At 42.3% G+C, this 18420-nt stretch overlaps 1 protein-coding gene across 1 annotated transcript in view; it reads left to right on the top strand.

Moving 5' to 3' along the window:
• The first annotated feature begins 6708 nt into the window (after nt 1-6708).
• Nucleotides 6709-18420, top strand: part of MYO6 (myosin VI) — a 103007-nt gene continuing 91295 nt past the window's right edge. Inside the window, exon 1 of the mRNA XM_053938789.1 lies at nt 6709-6762. The gene's annotated coding sequence lies outside the window, so the exon portion shown is untranslated. The remainder of the gene's footprint in view (nt 6763-18420) is intronic.

Genomic DNA, 18420 nt, shown 5'->3' with positions numbered 1-18420 from the left:
AGTAACTGAGTCAGAACTGGACAATTTGGCAGTCTCTGGGCCAAATAAGCATGCCAGGAGAGAACTTCATGCTACAGTGAGTGTTTAACTTCTCAGTGAAGTTTGCCTTATCTTGCACTTAAAGTCCGACCACAAAGGGTTGATGAGCTGGTGGTGGAATTTAAGTGTGAGTGTAAAACCCAGGTCAAGGGCTGCTCACCAGCAGGAAAGCACTCAGGGTGAGATTTAGGATAATCTAGTTATCCTACATATGGGAAGGGTATTGGGAAGCAACTTGAGTCTGTGCTTTTGGTAGAATTCAGGTGCACATATAACTGTGCTGCAAAAGAATAGAGAAAGCTGAAACAATGTGCTGCTTTGGCAGCCTATTTTTCTGGCAAAAGAGTATCATTCCTTCATACAGTAATCAGGGGTCCCCCAGCAAGTTTGTTTGCCCATCTGGGTTTGCCCAGATGGATAGCATCAACAAAGTTCACATCGTTGAGAGTGGATTTATTCAACAAGCAATGTCAATTAAACTCTCTGTTCTGTATAATAACCCTACAGTGATAAGTGAAGGCTAGACAGGAGGGAGGTGCCTGCAAGAGCTTTGCATTCCTACCTTAGTAGCATTAGTAATCTTCCTTTTCAGTGTTTTTCTCATGCATATTTTTTTTTTCTTTTCTTGCTTCTTACGTCAATGTGAAGCTTAGGAGAGCTACAGCTGGACCCCCATATTTTGTGAATTAGGTTATTGCCACACATCCTCTGGTCCCTGCCCAAATGTGTGTTAGAATTTCAAGGGGATTACTTATTCCTCTTAAACTTTTATTTCCCAAGACTAGCTCAAAAACTAAAGCTAAAAATGCCTAAAATGAACAGTATGAAATGGGATTGGAAAACAGTCCTCAAGGTATGTTTAACAGGACATAATTGTTCAGGAACACACTAGATGAACAGTGGCTTTTACAGAAAGATTTACAAATTAGTTAATAACCCCACAGAATTCCCTTTGCTAAGAAGTGTGAGAAGCTCTCAGTACCATGATCTCAGTACTGAATCCATACTAAAGTTCATTTAACTTTAATTAGTTAATTAATTAGTGAGTAGGCCCTGCTCCATGAAGGAGGGACAGCCCTGGCATCTCTAGGTCACCTATTTACTGCAGGCTACTTTTGTTTTTCAGATGAGCCTGTGGTTATTTTTTTGGCAGCTGCTGTTCATCATCGAAAAGGAATTCCACGTAGGTGATCACAGAGTGCATCGCAGGGGAGTGGGGGCAGGAAGCTAAAATTAAAAAAAGCCAACTCTGTGGTAATTGCTATTGTGTGTTATCTGAGTGGCTTTTCCTGGGTTCTCTTTCCTACACTAGAGCTCCTCCCTGTCCTCCAGATGATGTATCTAAACTGGTGGGACCCAGTTTAAATATGCATGAGAATGGGCCCACGATATCTTTGCCAAAGAGAAGCTTTGGCAAGAAAGAAAAAGAAAAAAAAGAAAATTCTTTCCCCAGAGACATGGGGCGTGTTCTACCAGGAATGGAATCCATCTGTCTTCTAACACTGGGATGGCTCCAGAAATATCGTCCAGCTACCCTGGGGTACTGTAATCTCATTTTCCTGTCCTCACCATTTGTGTTTATAGAATGAATCCACTCACAAAAGTAAAACAAAAAGCAGTGGACTTCTGAAGGATTTCAAGTTCACAAGTCAGGGATTCCCCTTACCTCCTTTCATGCTATTATTTATGCAAGCCTTGTTCTCTGGAGCTACCCACAATTCAAAATAATCTATTTGCTTAATTGAATTATCCTTTAAGGAGAGGAAATTGAAAAATGGGGCCAGTCCAACAGACTTACTCTCAGCCAAAAAACAGCTTCAGAAACCTGTCACACATTGCTAGGGTGAAAATGCAAAACCATTGATCTTCCTAAACTAACATGTTGTCAGTGAAAAAACTACTCACAAATTGAAATGAAACAGGAAGACTTTAAATAGGAACTCTTACCTTAAAACATAATGTCTAAAATTTTTTGTAACTTGTATGAAGTTCTTGAAATACAGAAGGCCTGTGGAAAAGTTAGAATATTAAAAAATATTCAGGCATAGTCAAAATACATGTTTATGTAAACTCTGCCAGAAAGAGGGGGGAAAAAGGGATCATTTCACTACTGTCAAAACTGGAGAATTATGTCTGTGCACATAACATTAAGTAAAAGGGAGCAGATAAAATACGACTTACACATTTATTTCCAGTAAATAATTTACATGATAAGGAAATGAATGGTGCTTATCTTGAGTAAGCCTGCTTGGAAAGAAACCAAAGATTGATCCTGGAAGGAACGTCATCTACTACTGCTAAAATCCCAGCAAATTTTCTTGTTCTTTCTCTGAACATAAGCTGCTCAACCTTGAGCCAAGTTAGAAAGGTTCTTTTGCAAACATATGAACAAGCTATTCTTTATCCAGACAAATAATAGATAAATTGTGCTGGCAGCTTCAGTAGCCACATTTGCAAACTCTGCATTAGTAAGTCCAAAACTGTTCTATAACCAGTGACTTTAGTTTTTAGGAGAAACTGACTGTAAAACTGTAAAATATTTTTTGGTGAGTATCTAAGTGCTAAACCAGAATCCTCAGCTGTTAGGAAATGCCAAGAGTTGCTGCTGGCAAGCTGTGAGATGTTTTACTGTGACCACATTACACAGACACGGTGTCATTACATCACACTCATGTACACTTAGAGTATGCCAACAAAACAGTGTAAAGCAAATGAACTTCTGGCCTCACATTAAGCTGTGACTTAAGTCAGTGCCCATGGACATTTTTACAGGCAGAACTTTACCCATTACATGTGATGTGTAAACCAGTTGTAGCTATGTGGAATCCACGGGGAAAGCTAGCTAATAACATGATTCAATCACAAGCATTCCATACAGTAAAGGCTTGAAATCAATGTCAAACCAGATTTTTGCATTTAATTTTTCATCATAAATTGTGGAGAGAGAAACTGAGCAGTTATGATACTAAACATTTAAGAACAACCCTCTCAGGAGTGAAATTTTTAATGCAAGCATGAGAGCCTTTATCTTTTCCTATTTATATTGAATAGTCTGAAGTTTGATCCACTGCGTTATACACAAAAATTCACTTTCATTGAAATTTAAGTAGGACGTTGTATAACATTCTTTGAAATGAAAACACATGTAATATCCTCTCAGGGTTTTCTGAGAAATTACCTGGAGTCCTTTGCCTGCCCATCCTTTTAAACTACCATTCATCAAGGCCAGGCTGATTGGGGCTTTGAGCAACCTGGTCAAGCAGGTGTCTCTGCCCATGGCAGTGGGGCTGGAACTACATGATCTATTGTTGGGGAGGATGAAATAGCAAGGCCCTATAAATATGAGGGCCTGGCAAAAGAATCAGAGAATACAGATATCTAGATGAAAACGAGGTTTGAAATACCAAACCTTCATTACTGAGCATCCCGAAAACAATAATGCAATCCCCCCTTTCTGATAGATCCTAAGGTCAAATGGAATGTCCTGTCTCACCCCCCAATGTATGGTTCATCCCATACCTGTAACCCTCCCCTGAAGTATCCGATGTCTGTAACCCCATTGGCCCAAGTCCTGTCCCAGCCCACCTTGAAGCCCCCTGATAAGGTGTGGCCGAGGGACCGGACTCTCTCTCTCTCTCGGACCTTCCTGCTGGGACACCCACCTGGCACCATCTCTCTCTCTCCCTCTCTCTCTTCCCCCCACTCTCCCCGGGCCTGCCACGAGTTGCGGCTAGCAACTCTAAGCAGGGCCCTTCATCCTTTACAATAAACCCTATGCTCTAAAGACCGGGCCTCAGAGATCCTGCGTTGCCACCCACCCAAACCGTCCTGGAGCCCAGCAGTCCCCGCAATCTATAAGGTCCCTTCCAACCCAAATCATTCTGTGATTCTGTGAACACAAACTTAATATCCTCTCAGGGTTTTCTGAGAAACCATCTAGGGTCCTTTACCTCTCATTCTTCCAGACTACCATTCAACAGCTCTGACAAAATATGGTGGTTCCTACAATAACACATCTTTTAAAAAACATATATGGCAACTTTAATGACAAAAGCTGTTTACTATGCATAACAACCTGGATTCATATTAAAATGTTCTATTTTAATAACTGGGTGAATGAAGACACCTTGGACATTTGAAGCATTGTCAGTTCTTTGTGGCAGGACTACAAGAGGTGCATGTGTATGTCAAATGTCAAAATGTGGTGCTGCCATGTATTGTTGATCTTTCTGCCTTTGGAATGCTTGTGGAATTCCTGGTAGGCCATCCAGAACATGGAGTTTGGACATTGAAGACGGTGCTTTTATAGCTCTGGTTCCTCACAAGACACCCTCTTGCTGTGGTGTGTACAGTGTGAGCCTGCCCCGGGTTCCAGCAGTGCTGACACGCCACCTCTGTGGTTGCCCCTTGGCAGTGGAGGCTTCTCCACTGCTGTTTGCCCTGCCTGGTGCACTGAGGTGTGGGAGGAACAAGGTGATGCTAAAGGCACTCTGCCTTCCCCCCCCAGCTTCAAACTGCATCTGCTCCTTATACAGCTATTAAACAAAGCAGCTGTAACGCATCCGCACTGTTCCTGGTGTTCTGAAAAGTCTCAGTTAGACTGAAGTTACAGAGGTTCATCCAATCTTCCTAGGAATGAAACTGGAAATGCTCCTTACATACAGGCAATGGGTACACTAAAACATGTTTTACCTTTTTTTCTGTTTCCACTTTTCCCCACTCTTTGCTTAGGTTCTTGCACTCCGATTTCACTTGTGAGTCTTCCTGTATTTTCCCTGAAGATTCACAGAACAGATGTTGCTGTGTCTTGGGTTATTTTTAAACTTCCCAGGGAGAAAAGAAGGGAGAAAGTAGAGACATGCTTCTTCCGATTAGGGAGAGGCACATCAGAGGGTAAGATAGTGCTCAGCACTGCTTGGATTGTTTACACTGAAAGTGTTTTGTTGATCGTTTCCTGACATTATATCCTGTTTTGCTAACAGAGGTGGTGTTAGCCAGTCACCAAATGTACATTTTCATTCACTTGTCCATGCACTTTTTTTTCCCAGATAACAATTATCCTTATCTCTCTTTTACAAATAAAAGTAAGGCTGACTGTACAAAGTACTGAAAGGTAATGCCAAAGACAAGCTTCAGTGCTCTAGAAGTTATACAATGTTTTGATTGTCCAAATTGTCAAACATTCTAAATTATGTCAAGTGAAGATGCAGCCATCAAATTTACCTTGCTACTTTGCAGGCATGTGGAATGTTTTAAAGACCAAAACAAGTTCACAGCACATTTCAGGAACTGTAGGAATGTTAATCTGGACACAGGATTGAACTCCACCTGTACCCTGCACAGGATGCAGGATCACTCATGCTCCTAATGTACTGCCATTTTCCTTCCATGTGTACATCCACTCTGATCCTTGACAGAGCCCCCTGAGTTTCTCTAGGTTCCCCCTAAAGAAGCCCCTGGGATTTCTCTTTGTTCTCTAAGAAGCCAAGACATTGTTATGACAATCATATCTATATGGACAGCTATGGCTTGAAGAAATTTATGTAAATTATTTATTAGCTAGTGGCTGTACCCACAATGTCCCTGGTGTTCTCCAAACACTCAAAAAGAATGCAGTGAAACACACCCTGCTTAAAGAAAGGTAGCTAGGGCTGCAAAATCAAGGAAAACACAAGATTTTGAAGTATTAACTGGTTTGTTTCCCTTTGTCAACAAAAGACGTATGGACGAACCATCAGGTGGAGAACAAGGAGGCTTTGCACGTACAGCCGGGGTCATTGCGCTGCTCATGAACATTTGTGGGGAGAGAAGCCCGGTGCTGCGGGAAAGCTGACAAACCAGATGGCGATGCCAGGAATGAATCGTGGAAAAGCCAAGGGACAGGGAGGTGACGCAGAGCTGCGGCACGGGAGGGGAGGCTGTGAGTAGCACCAGCGGTGTGACACCCCGGCCGAGCGTGATGCAATGCCGTCCAGTCGGGCCACTGTCCCCGAGCCACAGCAGCGCACCAGCCACAGAGATGAATGGCTGGATGAGGCACATGCCAGGGCAATCCCGCAGAGCCGAGGCCGGCCCTGGGCTGCCCTGCAGGAGGCACAGGGCTGGGCAGGCCATGCCGTTCTGCCACTCAACAGCGGGTGCGACCATCGCTGCCCCAGCCCTGTAACATCCGCCAAGGCAGGACCCTGGGGACACGGCAGGGACAGCACAGGGCCAGGGCGAGCCTGGGAGAGGAACCGGCCTCAAACAGTCTGACTTCCAAGGTTTGCGCGGCAGGAGAGCCGCCACCTGCTCGGCACCTTTCTTTATGAGGCGATGGTCAGTAAAAACAAAGACAGTTCCCAAAATGACCCTTTGTGCAACGGCGTAAAAATAAAGGAAGAGACCCAACTGACACAAAATAACCATGGGCCAGCCCCCTCAGCACCACTTCTGCCGCGGAGGGCGCGGGCCGCGGGCTCGGCGCGCCTGAGGGGCGCCGCGGGGCCGGGGCTCCCCGCCAGGCGAGCCCAGCGCGGAGAGAAGGCCGGGCCGGCCTCCCCAGCCGCCGCCGCCCCGCCGGCGCTGCCCCCGCCCCCGGCCGGCCCTGTGGCGGTGACGTCCCGGGCCGGGTCGGGCCGTGCCGGGCGGCGGGGGCGGCGCAGAGCAGCGCAGCGGCGGCAACAGCAGCAGGGCTGGCAGCGAGCGGGGCGCCGAGCGCAGCAGCACCACCTCCATCAGCAGGTAAGGACGCGGCCTCTCCGCCTCCGCCGCCCCCTCCTACCCCCGGCGGGAGGTGCCGACCCTTCGGCCCGGCCGCAGCGCTGCCCCTCGGCTGCCCCCGCCGCCCCTCTCGCCCGGGCAGGTGCGATCGGGGCGGCCGAGGCGAGGGCCGGGCCCTCGGCGGGGGAGCGCTCCGGCCAGCGCGCCTCGGGACCGACCTGTCGGAGCCGGAGCTTAGGATCCCTCTGGACTGTGCTTTACTTCCTTAAATTAACTGTCATGGAAAGTCTTTCCTTTGTGGGCTTGTTTGGGTTTTTTTAGTATCATCCTCTGTGAAATTCCATCCCTGCGGAGTTACAGCTGAGCTCCCCTCCTTGCTTCAGAAACACTTCTGTGCTGGTAGCATTGTCCTTGTAAGTGAAAATAAAATTTTTATAACCTTTACTGGCCGGACACAGTACGACAGTTCAGTGGAAAAACGTCTTCTGGAGTATTTCTGCTTGAAGTACTTTTGCAGGCTGCGGTTTGGAGAGCAGTGTGTGTCACTGTGATGTACAACTAAAAACCAATACCCCGTTCCTGTAACTTGCATCCATTACTGAACAGGAAAGCTTAAAAGGGTTCGTCTCCTTAATGGTCTAGAATACGACCTGCAGTGCAGCCAATATACTGTTGGTGCTTGTATAATACATGGCTTCCATTTACTAGTTCTGAACTAGTAAATTCCGCCAAGGCCTGTAGGATGGAGGTAGCTGAACTAATAGTTAGCTGCTTCTGTAAAAGGATGGTTGTCATCTGTTGTTTCAGCAAATACTGCTGACTGCCAGCCCTGTTTTTACAAAGGTGCAGAGAAGTAGTATGTGACTTGTGCCCTGTGGTGCTCCCGGAGGGAACAGACCTTTGGGGCGACCTAATTCCTTCCAGTTCAGCTGGCATCGCCGGGCTGCGGGGCGGCCTATGGACTGCGTTCACAGCCATCCCAGTACAAAGGTTGGCCACGGCACTGAGGCTTCCTTCTGTTGCAAGTGTGACAAATTAACAGGGTGGAGATGAACTCGTGAGTTAAATGTCATCTGCTCGTTTTAGCTTTATTTTTTAGTGAAAAAAAAAGCCTAATAAAAATAGAAATATTTTAATTTTTTAGATGTTAATTTTGAAAACTTAAAAGTATAAGCAAATGTCTTGCAGCATTTGTTTAAATAGAATAAAACTGCTAAAACACAAGTTATGTATGGTATATAAAATAACTGCAAAAGAAAGTTCTCAGTGTTGTTGAGGTGGGAGAGTAAATATCAAAATTATCAGAGCACAAGTTCCAAGCTTTTGTGATGTTGCTCTTAATAACACAGAAATTAAGATTTAGCTTGACAGTATTTTTAGTGGATGGGTTTTTAATGTGTCTCAGTTAATAAACTATTTAGTGAAGGCACAGTTATGCCTTTGACTGTAAAACTATAAAGCCAGCATTGCAAACATAAAGGCAGTAAACTTTCCTGCGATGCTGAATAGCTTTCTGAATGAAATTCTAAGTTGAACTAATTTCCCCACCCCCATTATTTCTAGTCAGATTCCTCTATAATCTGCACTAAGTACTGTGTCCTTCAGCCTCCGGCATTGCCATGTGCCTTTGTTTTGATAATGGGTCAGTATTTTGACCCATTAACAATAATGTTCGTAAGGAAGCTGAAATAGTGCTTCCTTGTGCCTGGTCTGCCAGGGTGGAGAAGGCTTTGTGACCCAATCTAACCTTTGTATTTTTGTGGTATTTGATAACACTGCTCTGAGGAAAGATTTCGGGTTTTAGAAATTTTGACAGTCTTATGAGTGATGTGGCAAAGTTGAGTAGGGACTAACTTTTTATCAGAACAAAATGTGAAAGCATATGATTAAGCTGGCAGGTTCAAAATGAACAAAAGGGGTGTGTTTTTGGTTTTGACCCAATGTGTGGTTAATTAAGCTTTGGAAATCCTTTCTGAAGCATGTGGATATTGAAAGTTTACAGGAACTTGAAAAGCAGCTGGACAAATTAATGGAAGAAAAACCCACTAAGGCTAACTTGTGTGGAGTACTTGAAGTAGCTCAGGGAGTCACCAAGCTGAGCAGAGAGCTGGGATAATAGATTGGGAAAGTAATGTTAATTATTTATCAAATTTATATATTAAGCTCAGGCATTGACACAGTGCAGACAACAGACCTGCTATCTGACCCAGTAGGGCTTCCCTTAGGAAAATTGTTCACCTGAAGTAAGTTTTTGAGAACAGCTGAACCAAAGGGACCAGCTCTAGAGATAACAACTCTAAGTGATAACTCTTAGGAAATGATTCTGAGTCACCATCAAACATCAGCTTAAGTGCTGCTGGGGGCAGTTCTGCCACCTTTGTACTTGTTGACATGGATATCTTTGATCAACAGAATTAGCACAAAATATGAAGGAGACTGAGTAGTGCTTTCAGACTCTTGTTTTTGATGCTCTGCTTTGGAGGACAAGAGGTTTCTGATAAGTTTGAAGGCAGTATTTGAGTACAAGATACTATTTTCAGGAAGAAGATCCCATAATGCAGATGGGAAAAGCTGACTTGGCAGCAGTGCCATGGAAGCAGATCTGAGGGTTACGTGGGATCACAAGAAGCACAGGGATGCAGCACTGTTGAAGTTCAGCATTTGGCTTTTTCTACTAGTGCAGCTTAAGTTAACAGAATAATGTGTCCAGTTTTGGCCACAGGCTGTTAAGGAAGATAAATTCAAATGTGTCCATCTACCAGAAATGGTCACCAGGGCTTAGGAAGGTTTTGGAAAATGTATCTGTAGAGAATATATATGTTTGGAAGGTGTGTTCCACAAAGCTAGGCAAGCTCATTTCCAGCAGAAAGAGATGAGATGAGATGAGATGAGATGAGGGGACAGGAAGATGCTAGGGTGTTAAAATTAGTGAGAAGTGGTTTGTGTTCTTCTGTCAGTGACTATCGAAAAAGATGAAACTAGTTTACACCAAAGACTTGATGAAGTTCTTAAAATCTGTTATGCCTTAGGGAAAACTGAAAGAAACGAAGATTGTGCAATCTCATTTCTGCAAAGGCTTTTGAAAGTCAAATAGGATTTGTGTTAAGGATACATTAAAAACACCACTCAAAACTGTTTTACTTGTTCTCATGCAGGGGCTTGAGCTTGATGATTTCTTCAGGTGCTGTCTATTTTTGGGCTTGAGTTTATGTGGAAAAAAAGCAATTTCAGTCCTCAAAAGATGAACAATTTTTCTGATAAATCCTATAATCATTCAGTTGCTGGTCATCTCATGTTACAGCTTAAGGCATTTGGTTTTAAAATAATTAGTGTTGAGGCAAACTACTGCATTTGACAGCAAAATGTTGTGGTTTAGGAGTATAGCCTGTAATACTGTAGGAAATGTAGGTGAACAACTATACTGTGATTTAAACCAGGAAAATCAGAGGGATAAAAGCTGAGGTATTCATTATCTACTCTAGAGTATACTGCATGTGGCTTCATAACTTGTGTCCTAGTGTTACAGCATCCTTGGGTCTGAAACTCTTTTAAAAAACACTTTCTAAAGACCTAATAAAAAAAAATAAATTGCTGATATAATATGTCTCTCATTTTGTATCCACTTTTTAAAGTACGAGAAGGCACTTTAAAATGGCAACATTTTAACATAGCTAGCCATCTATTTAAGTTTCTACTTTGTTATTTCTTGGAATGACTGCTGTAGGTTTGTAGTAAATACTAGGGACAGTGACTTGTGTTTCTGAAGCATTGATAGATACTGTATCAATATAAAAAACACAGAAAATGGTAGTTTTTGAACTGATGGCTGTGGATAAATGTTCCCCTCCCCACTGAAAAAACCAACAAAACCAGCAGCTTTGCAAAGCTGAATGAGAAGCATCAGCAGCCTTCATGGTTTTTACTAAGGCTCTGATGTCAAGAAAAAGACAGACAAATCCATGGGCACTTTAATCTCTGGTAGACTGATTTCTGTAAGTAATGACCATATAAATTTAATATAGCATGCTAAAGCTGTCTTTTGACAGGTGCCCATCTTAGAATGCCTATTCAAAAAAACTGATTTAGCCAAAGCAAGTTCTTGAGCTGTGTGCAGGAACAGAGCAGAGGGTGATGAGGCTGGGGAGGGCTGGGTTTGTTTGGTCCTGCTGCTGTGCCATGGTGCTGCAGCTCCAAGGCAAAGCCTCTTGCCAGCTCTGGACAGCATAGCCTGGCCTTGAAAAGGTGGTTTTGGACTCCTTGGTGCACCTACACATGCTAACTTCTTCCTGCTGAAAAGGGAGTTGCAGCCAGATGACATTTAACCTGCAGATACAGTGCTAGCTACTGCTCCTGTAGGCATTTAGCTCTACAAGCTAAATTGTAGCTACTGTCAGCAGCAGGGCATGCATGAACGCTTGATTAAGTGTGGGTTGGTGTCTGGCTGCTGTGGCTGTGCTGCAAGTCATACCCAGGCATTGTGACACTCCTGAAGCACTTCTGTCAAGCCAAGGGACCTTCCTCGTAGGGTGAATGCTTCTTCTTCCTCTGCAAGTGTGTGGATGAAGGGCAGTTTCTGCTTGCTCCAGGGAATGAGAGATGAATGAGACATCTGGAATTAAACTTCACTATTTGTATGCACAGCTTGCAGCACTGCTGCTGTGCAGAATGTGGCCAGTCTCCAAACTGGAATCCGGTCCTGGCAGTGCCAAACGGAGGCATCATGAGCACTAGCAGAACTGGGGTGGCCACATCTATATGTGCATCTTTTAGGGCTTGATCTACTCTCAGAGAAATTAAAGAGAAATTCTCAGTCTTGAGCTGAAAGTCTGAATGAACACTGGTTTTGTAAATGCTCAACAGAAGGCCTTATTTATCATAAAATATTTTTTTTTCTTTTTTAAGCAATATCTCTTAAGAGAGCTTGCTGAATTTATTTTGCAAAGGTAGTTAAACAGGCAAATTAAGAATATTATTTATATAGTGGATAATTGTTTCATGAGCAAATTTGTTTTCCTTGTAATTAACAAGACTTAGTGGACAGATTTGAAATTTGTGGAGGAAAAAAAAAAGAGTAGTAGAGAATTTACCAAAGCCAGTTGTTCACAAAAATCTCTTTAATATTAGCAAGATCTCTGGCTGTATTTCACAAAAATATCAGCAACCTTCTGAATTATATCTAAATGTTTCTATGAATCCTTCAGGCCTGAGCTGAAGCCACAGAAATATTGTTGCTTTTTTGCATTGTGAGCAAGTTCAGATTTGTATGGTCCAGAGTTGCATCCCTCTCATCTGCTATATTGTCTTTGTTGCCATGCACTCAGCAAGGCTTTGATCATGTCAGGTGCATTCTCAGTGCTCCAGATGCAAAGGAGCCCAGCTATAAGGTGATACTGTAGTAGCCAAGTTTAGGAAGAAGCTGTCTGTGGGAGGCCAGCATGTCCCTCTCCAGTCCTTAGGTGAGCTCTGTGCAGGAGGTCATGCCTGTGGTGGGCTGATGATACCCCTTCCAGGTTCACATCTGTGCTTTGCTCTTTCCTGATTTCTTTAAGTGCAGCCCATCACAGCTGCTCTGTAGTGAGGGAATTGATAGCAGTAAAACTCTTTCACCAAGTCCTCAGTGCCACAGATAGGCACTTCTGCTGTGTCTCCTTTTGCCTTGTCGGGGTGAGTGCTGTGTGCAGGCACACCAAACCTGCTTACTGTGGCCCTCTGCTTGTTTGAGGGGAGGCACTGGAGAGTTTTGGGGGAGGGTGCTCTGTAGCTGCTCATCCAATTCGAGGTTTAGCAGTGTGCTGTAAGCTTTTGTGATGTTGGCCTTGCTTATGTACTGCAAAGTTTCCAGGACAGGGAGCAGAGCATTCAGGAATGAAGAATCTGACAAACATTTTTGATGACTTCAGTTTTAACAGTTCTGTTGGGTTGCAGTTTTGTAAGCAGTTGGGCTGAGGTAATTGACTGCTGGACCCTGAAAGGAGGAAATCTTAATAGCTGCATCTTCTTGCCCTTCTCAATGGTCATGGGGCTCCTTCACACCCCAGTGCAAATGGCTGGCTCTGCAGAAAGCAACAAATCCCATCACTTTTCTCTTTTCCATATCTGTGCTGCAAAGGTAGAGCAGCAGAGATGAGGGGAGGCAGATGAGGTGTGATAAGTCATTGTCGTTCAGCTCATCCTCTCTCAGAAAGCCACAACCTATTTTGCTGTATCTTAGACCTGTGTAACCTTCATTGCCTCTACCAAAAGTTAGACAAATGCCTCCAGAGCCCTTTGCAGAGAGAAATAGAGACATAAAGAGTATATGTAGGGAAATTTAAGAGAATCATAGAATTACAGAAAGGCCTGGGTCAGAAAAGACCCTAAAGATGATCTAGTTCCAACCCCCTGCTGTGGGCAGGGACACCCAGGCAGAGTCACACACAAGGACAGAGTCATCATGGAGTAGGATAGGAAAGGATTGTAAAAGATCATGGACTTCAGAGGGCCCTACCATAATATGGACTTTTATTACTGTGTAAAGATAAAACCACTTGGGTTTAGTACATGTGGTGATTTTGGGGCTGAGAATTGAGTTTATTTTGTGGTTTTAGGGGTGAGCTCTTTTGTTGTTCTTTCTTTCTTTCTTTCTTTCTTTCTTTCTTTCTTTCTTTCTTTCTTTCTTTCTTTCTTTCTTTCTTTTTCTTTCTTTCTTTCTTTCTTTCTTTCTTTCTTTCTTTCTTTCTTTCTTTCTTTCTTTCTTTCTTTCTTTCTTTCTTTCTTTCTTTCTTTCTTTCTTTCTTTCTTTCTTTCTTTCTTTCTTTCTTTCTTTCTTTCTTTCTTCCTTTCTTTCTTTCTTCCTTTCTTCCTTTCTTTCTTCTTTCTTTCTTTCTTCCTTTCTTTCTTCTTTCTTTCTTCCTTTCTTTCTTCCTTTCTTTCTTCCTTTCTTCCTTTCTTCCTTTCTTCCTTTCTTCCTTTCTTCCTTTCTTCCTTTCTTCCTTTCTTCCTTTCTTTCTTTCCTTTCTTTCTTCCTTTCTTTCTTTCTTTCTTTCTTTCTTCTTCCTTTCTTTCTTTCTTCCTTTCTTTCTTCTCTTTCTTTCTTTCTTTCTTTCTTTCTTCTTTCCTTTCTTTCTTTCCTTTCTTTCTTTTTTCTTTCTTTCTTTCTTTCTTTCTTTCTTTCTTTCTTTCTTTTCTTTCTTTCTTTTCTTTCTTTCTTTTCTTTCTTTCTTCTTTCCCTGGAATCCTTTACAAAGATAGAAAAACTGATGATATACATTTTTGTTTCATTTTCCAGGCTTCTACTGAGTTATTTTCTCAGTGTTTGCTGATTGCTTTAAAGCCTTGGCAGTGTTCATGCAGGCAGCCTTTATGGCAGGTGCTTGTGTACACAAATGGCATTCTGCAGTGGATTCTATCTCTCTGCTGTACAGCAGGGAGTGTTACTTATGTGGACATGCCAGGAATGATACTCTTTCTCCTTCTCTCATACTTGTTGGCTTGCTTGGCAATGAGTGTACTGCTGGGCCTGTCAGTCCTCCTCTTCCGATTTTTTTTCCAAAATAAAGCGTCTGATGGTTTTTACAGATTTTAGTAGCTGATCTTCTTTTGGCTGTGGTTAAGAGCATTGCTTCAAATTTCAAAGTTCTTGGGAAACAGAAGAGAGGTATGCTGTCATAGTTGTGTTGAATTGGAGCTCTTGGGAACAAAGCTCTCCTGTTTCTTGTGTACACATGGTTTTGCAGACAGTGGGATGATCTCTGTCTTTGGTTGTCAGCCCGTTACAGTACTCTTTCATCTTCTCAAAAAGATGAAAGTAGTATGGTCAGACACTTAATCTTGGATTATTTGGACCTTGAGATAGTGTTTGGTTCACTGCATGAATGTCCTCTATTAAATTTTTTTCTCTTTGGGTGTTTGGACATACACTGTGGGCTTTTGAAAAAATCTTACACCTTAGTATTTTTTTAGATCATTTATGCAAGAACAAATTTTAAACTTTGTTTAGGGGAAGGATGTTTTTTGAAATACCTTTTGTGCCATATTCTGATGGTAATCTGAAACAAATTTTAGATCTTGTTTTATGTTTTGCTGTAAAGTTCTACATCCGTTCAAAGGAAAAAGATTATTTCTTACTAACTCAGAGAGAGGAATCTTAGCCATGAAGTTTCTTAGCCTTTTATCATGCTGTACAAGTCATGTCTTGCTCAAAAGGTCAACACCCACAGAACATGTTTTTTACAGTTCAGTGGTCTAAGTAGCTGCTTTTTTTGTGGCTGAAGGAACCTTTCCTATTATCAATGAACATGCAGTCTTTTGATGATATGACATCTGATGCTATGGGTATTTCTGGGTTATGTGCTAAATTATATATATTCAACACCAAAGCAGTAATGACAAACGTAAATAATGTGTTGACCATATACTCTTAGAGATGATTTCTCTTTCAGTTTAATTCCTTGCAGGTTTTCCCAGTTTTGCATACATGTATGTATTTTTGTGAAATTTTACATCAGATTTCTTTTAACTTCAAACTAAAAATAGTTTATTTTAGCGGCTGTGGGAGTTTAGCTTCTTTGTTTCTGTTGCCACAGAGTTCTGTGTCTATTCATGTAGTAGTCAGCCTAGCAAGGGTTATAATATATAAAGTTGGTTCATAGATTTTTTTTTTTTAATTTGCCCTTTGCAGCTTCTGTTACAGTCTGGGATCAGTTACTGATCTCTTTAGAAAGATTTTTTTTTTTTTTTTTAATTTATGCCTTAAAAAAATGCAGTTATATTATTATGATTTTTTGTTTGTTTGTTTTTGCTTAATACAAGCTTGGGATTTTGAGTGAGTATTAAGTACTGACTGCTTGAATACATAGGATGGAAGTGGAAATTTACATGGTTAAAAAAAAAACAAAACAGCTGTTTGAGATGAGTTGTTTTCAGTATTAATCCTGGTCTCTTTACAAATCCCTTTGGTAGTGAAGAGGGCAGAAAAAAGGCACTTCATATCACTGGTGTGTTTGCTGAGTGACTCTGCTGCTTTAGCCCAAGGGAGGAGGTGGAAGCAGGGGAACGGGAAACTACCAGGAAGAGGAAGAGTATTTTGAGGTGAGCTACTTCTTAAGAAACACATGAATGCTGAATGGTGATGCCTAGGTGGGTCTGAGGAGCTGAGAGGACCAAAGGGACTCCAGCAAGAGGAAACACTTGAAGATTGTAGTAGAAGAAAAATGCTGTTTTGACTGTGTGAGAAATAGCTACTCACTTTTCACAAATTTAGAAAGGTTTATTAAACCTCACCAAAAATACAACAGGAGACTGAATAGAGAAAATGCTACAGTGCCAGTGAGCAAAGGATTTTCCCCACCATGTGTGCACCCACACAATGGAGGTTTCACCTTTTAACCCTTTAGCCCCTCCCAAAATTCTGTCCATCGACTCTTTCTTCACTGTCCAGTGGTGGAGTTTACTTTCTCAAATCCTGACTGGAGGTCAGATGTCACCATAGTGACAAGCCGACTCTCCCAAATACCCCTGGCTGTCCCTTGGTAACAACACAGAGGGTAAAACATAACTATAAATCTATAAAACTTTCCTTAACCTACATACATGATATTTGTCTGTTAATTGTGAGAGTCAATCATTGCATTACTCATCTATTACAACTGCTTTTGTGCAAAAGAGGTTAGCATCAGGGGCTGCCCTTCCTACCTTGCCTGGGCAGGACTTGAAGCCAAGTTTTCCTCATCAAATGTAAGATGCTGCCTGATCCCTGTACATGTCCAGGCACTGACCCTGGGTGTACCTGCTGTGGGTGTAAGACCACGAGACCTTGCAATTTGGGCTAAGTATTTCACCCTAAGACAGGTAAAGATTTTGGAGTGAGATCTGAAGGTATGCTAAGGTGTGGTTAGTGGTAATTAATGAAAGCTAATTGGCTTATGTTTTTCTAGGACTCAGCATGTTCTTTTTAGCAGCCTCTTGTTTCCACTGGTCACCTTGTTGGAAATGTCCAAGTAGTTTTTAGGGGATCCAGGTAAGACAAGAGCCTTCTCAAAAGGAGCTGTTACTTCTTCCACTGCACATACTTAAGGGATAAATTTGAATGGCCAAGATGCAGCTGTGCGTGAGGCTGCTGTAGCTTTGTTTTGTTCAGTTTGATCAGCTGCTTAACTTTAAATTCATGGCCTAATTTTGTGTGGAACGTTTTATAGGCAGGCAAACCCACAAAACTCGAATCAGTAATCTCCAGTCTGACAGTGAAGAAGGCACATCTGTGTGAGGACTTTCTTCCCACATGTTTAATTTTATTTTGTTTCAGGCCTTTGTGTAAGGAAAAGCTGTGTAACTTGCACACATGTAAAGACAGAGAAGAACTGAGTTGAATGTGAAATAATAGCTGTATTTTAAGAAAAAATAATTTTATGTTGTGAAAAATTAGCCTAGTATTATTAGCAAGCATGTGAACAATGTTTGCTGATCGTTGAGGGTGCTGTTTATTTTTGAAGCTTGTGTTTTAGCAGACTTCAAGTTACTACCGTTGAAAAACAAGGATGTTTTTTTTCCCTTTTTTTCTGACAAATCACTTCCCTCAATCATCTCCTGCAAATGTTTGGACTATGCTGTATTTCTTACATGAGCTAAAAGATTGTACTAATACGTAGGGAAGTGAAGGAAAACTATTGTGCCTTCTCTATTATTATACTCTTGTCAAGGTCTTTGCATCTGTTTCAATACTAACCAGAAGAAAACGTTGGAGGAGAATGAAGGGTTTTTAAAAGTCTTCCCTTAGCTGAGGAGAATTTCCCCTTCTTCAGGTACCAGGCTGTCTTCTAAGGACTTCCACTCAGCTGGGACAGGAATGGCATGGTGTGGAGCTTGGGCGCTGCAGGTTATAGCAAGTAATGGGATGCAGACCTTGGTTCAGTGATAGCTGATATCACCTCTTTGCACTGTTGAATGTAATGGCAGTCAAATTTTGACCCAGATGCATGTGATAGCATTCATTTGGAGTTCAGCGGAGTGTAGACCATAATGAATGCTCCAGTGGATGTTGTTAGCATGTCACCTGGATTGGCTTCCTGGGTTGAATCGTGTCTTGCCTGTCATTCATCTGCCTGGATCACTGTGGTGGTGCTTCATGTGCTGATATTTGTTGATGGCCTCACAATGTGTCTCCCTTTGGATCAGACTTCTTTTTTCAGGATCAGCTTCTGCCCCTAAAGAATCTCTAAAGAATCCCAGGACATATGCCTTTTTTTTTTCATTTATGTTACACTACTTCCAGGATATCCTGCCTTTTGTGTTTCACAACTTGCTGGCAATGGGAAGGATTTGCATGGCGTCCGTCCTACAGATGAGCTTGCAGCTTCGCATGCTCTTTGTCGACCGCCTATACCAAGACAGATTGCAAATGGAGTTTGTACAATCGAGCAAGTAAAACTGGCTGCATCAGTGTGGTTTTCTCAGGATGAAAGAGATGCTGGCTTTTGCTTTACTTATCAGCCAGGCTTGGTGTCTAGTCAAAAGGGTAGTGGAGAGATGCAGGGCAGAACATCTGGTAGAAGCAGAATTTGAAGACTGGGAAGGGAGTTTAATCAAAATCTGTGTTTTCTTCTTTGTTTTCTGCCTTCCCTAGTGGAGAGTGACCAGTGTCATACCAGTTAGCCCTGGATTGGGAATGGCTGTAATTACTTGAAAGCTGTCAACCTACAGTTA

Source organism: Vidua chalybeata, chromosome 3 (assembly GCF_026979565.1).
Source record: "Vidua chalybeata isolate OUT-0048 chromosome 3, bVidCha1 merged haplotype, whole genome shotgun sequence".
NCBI lineage: Eukaryota > Metazoa > Chordata > Aves > Passeriformes > Viduidae > Vidua > Vidua chalybeata.
Note: the sequence above shows the minus strand (reverse complement) of the source record. Positions and strands in the feature narration are given on the sequence as shown.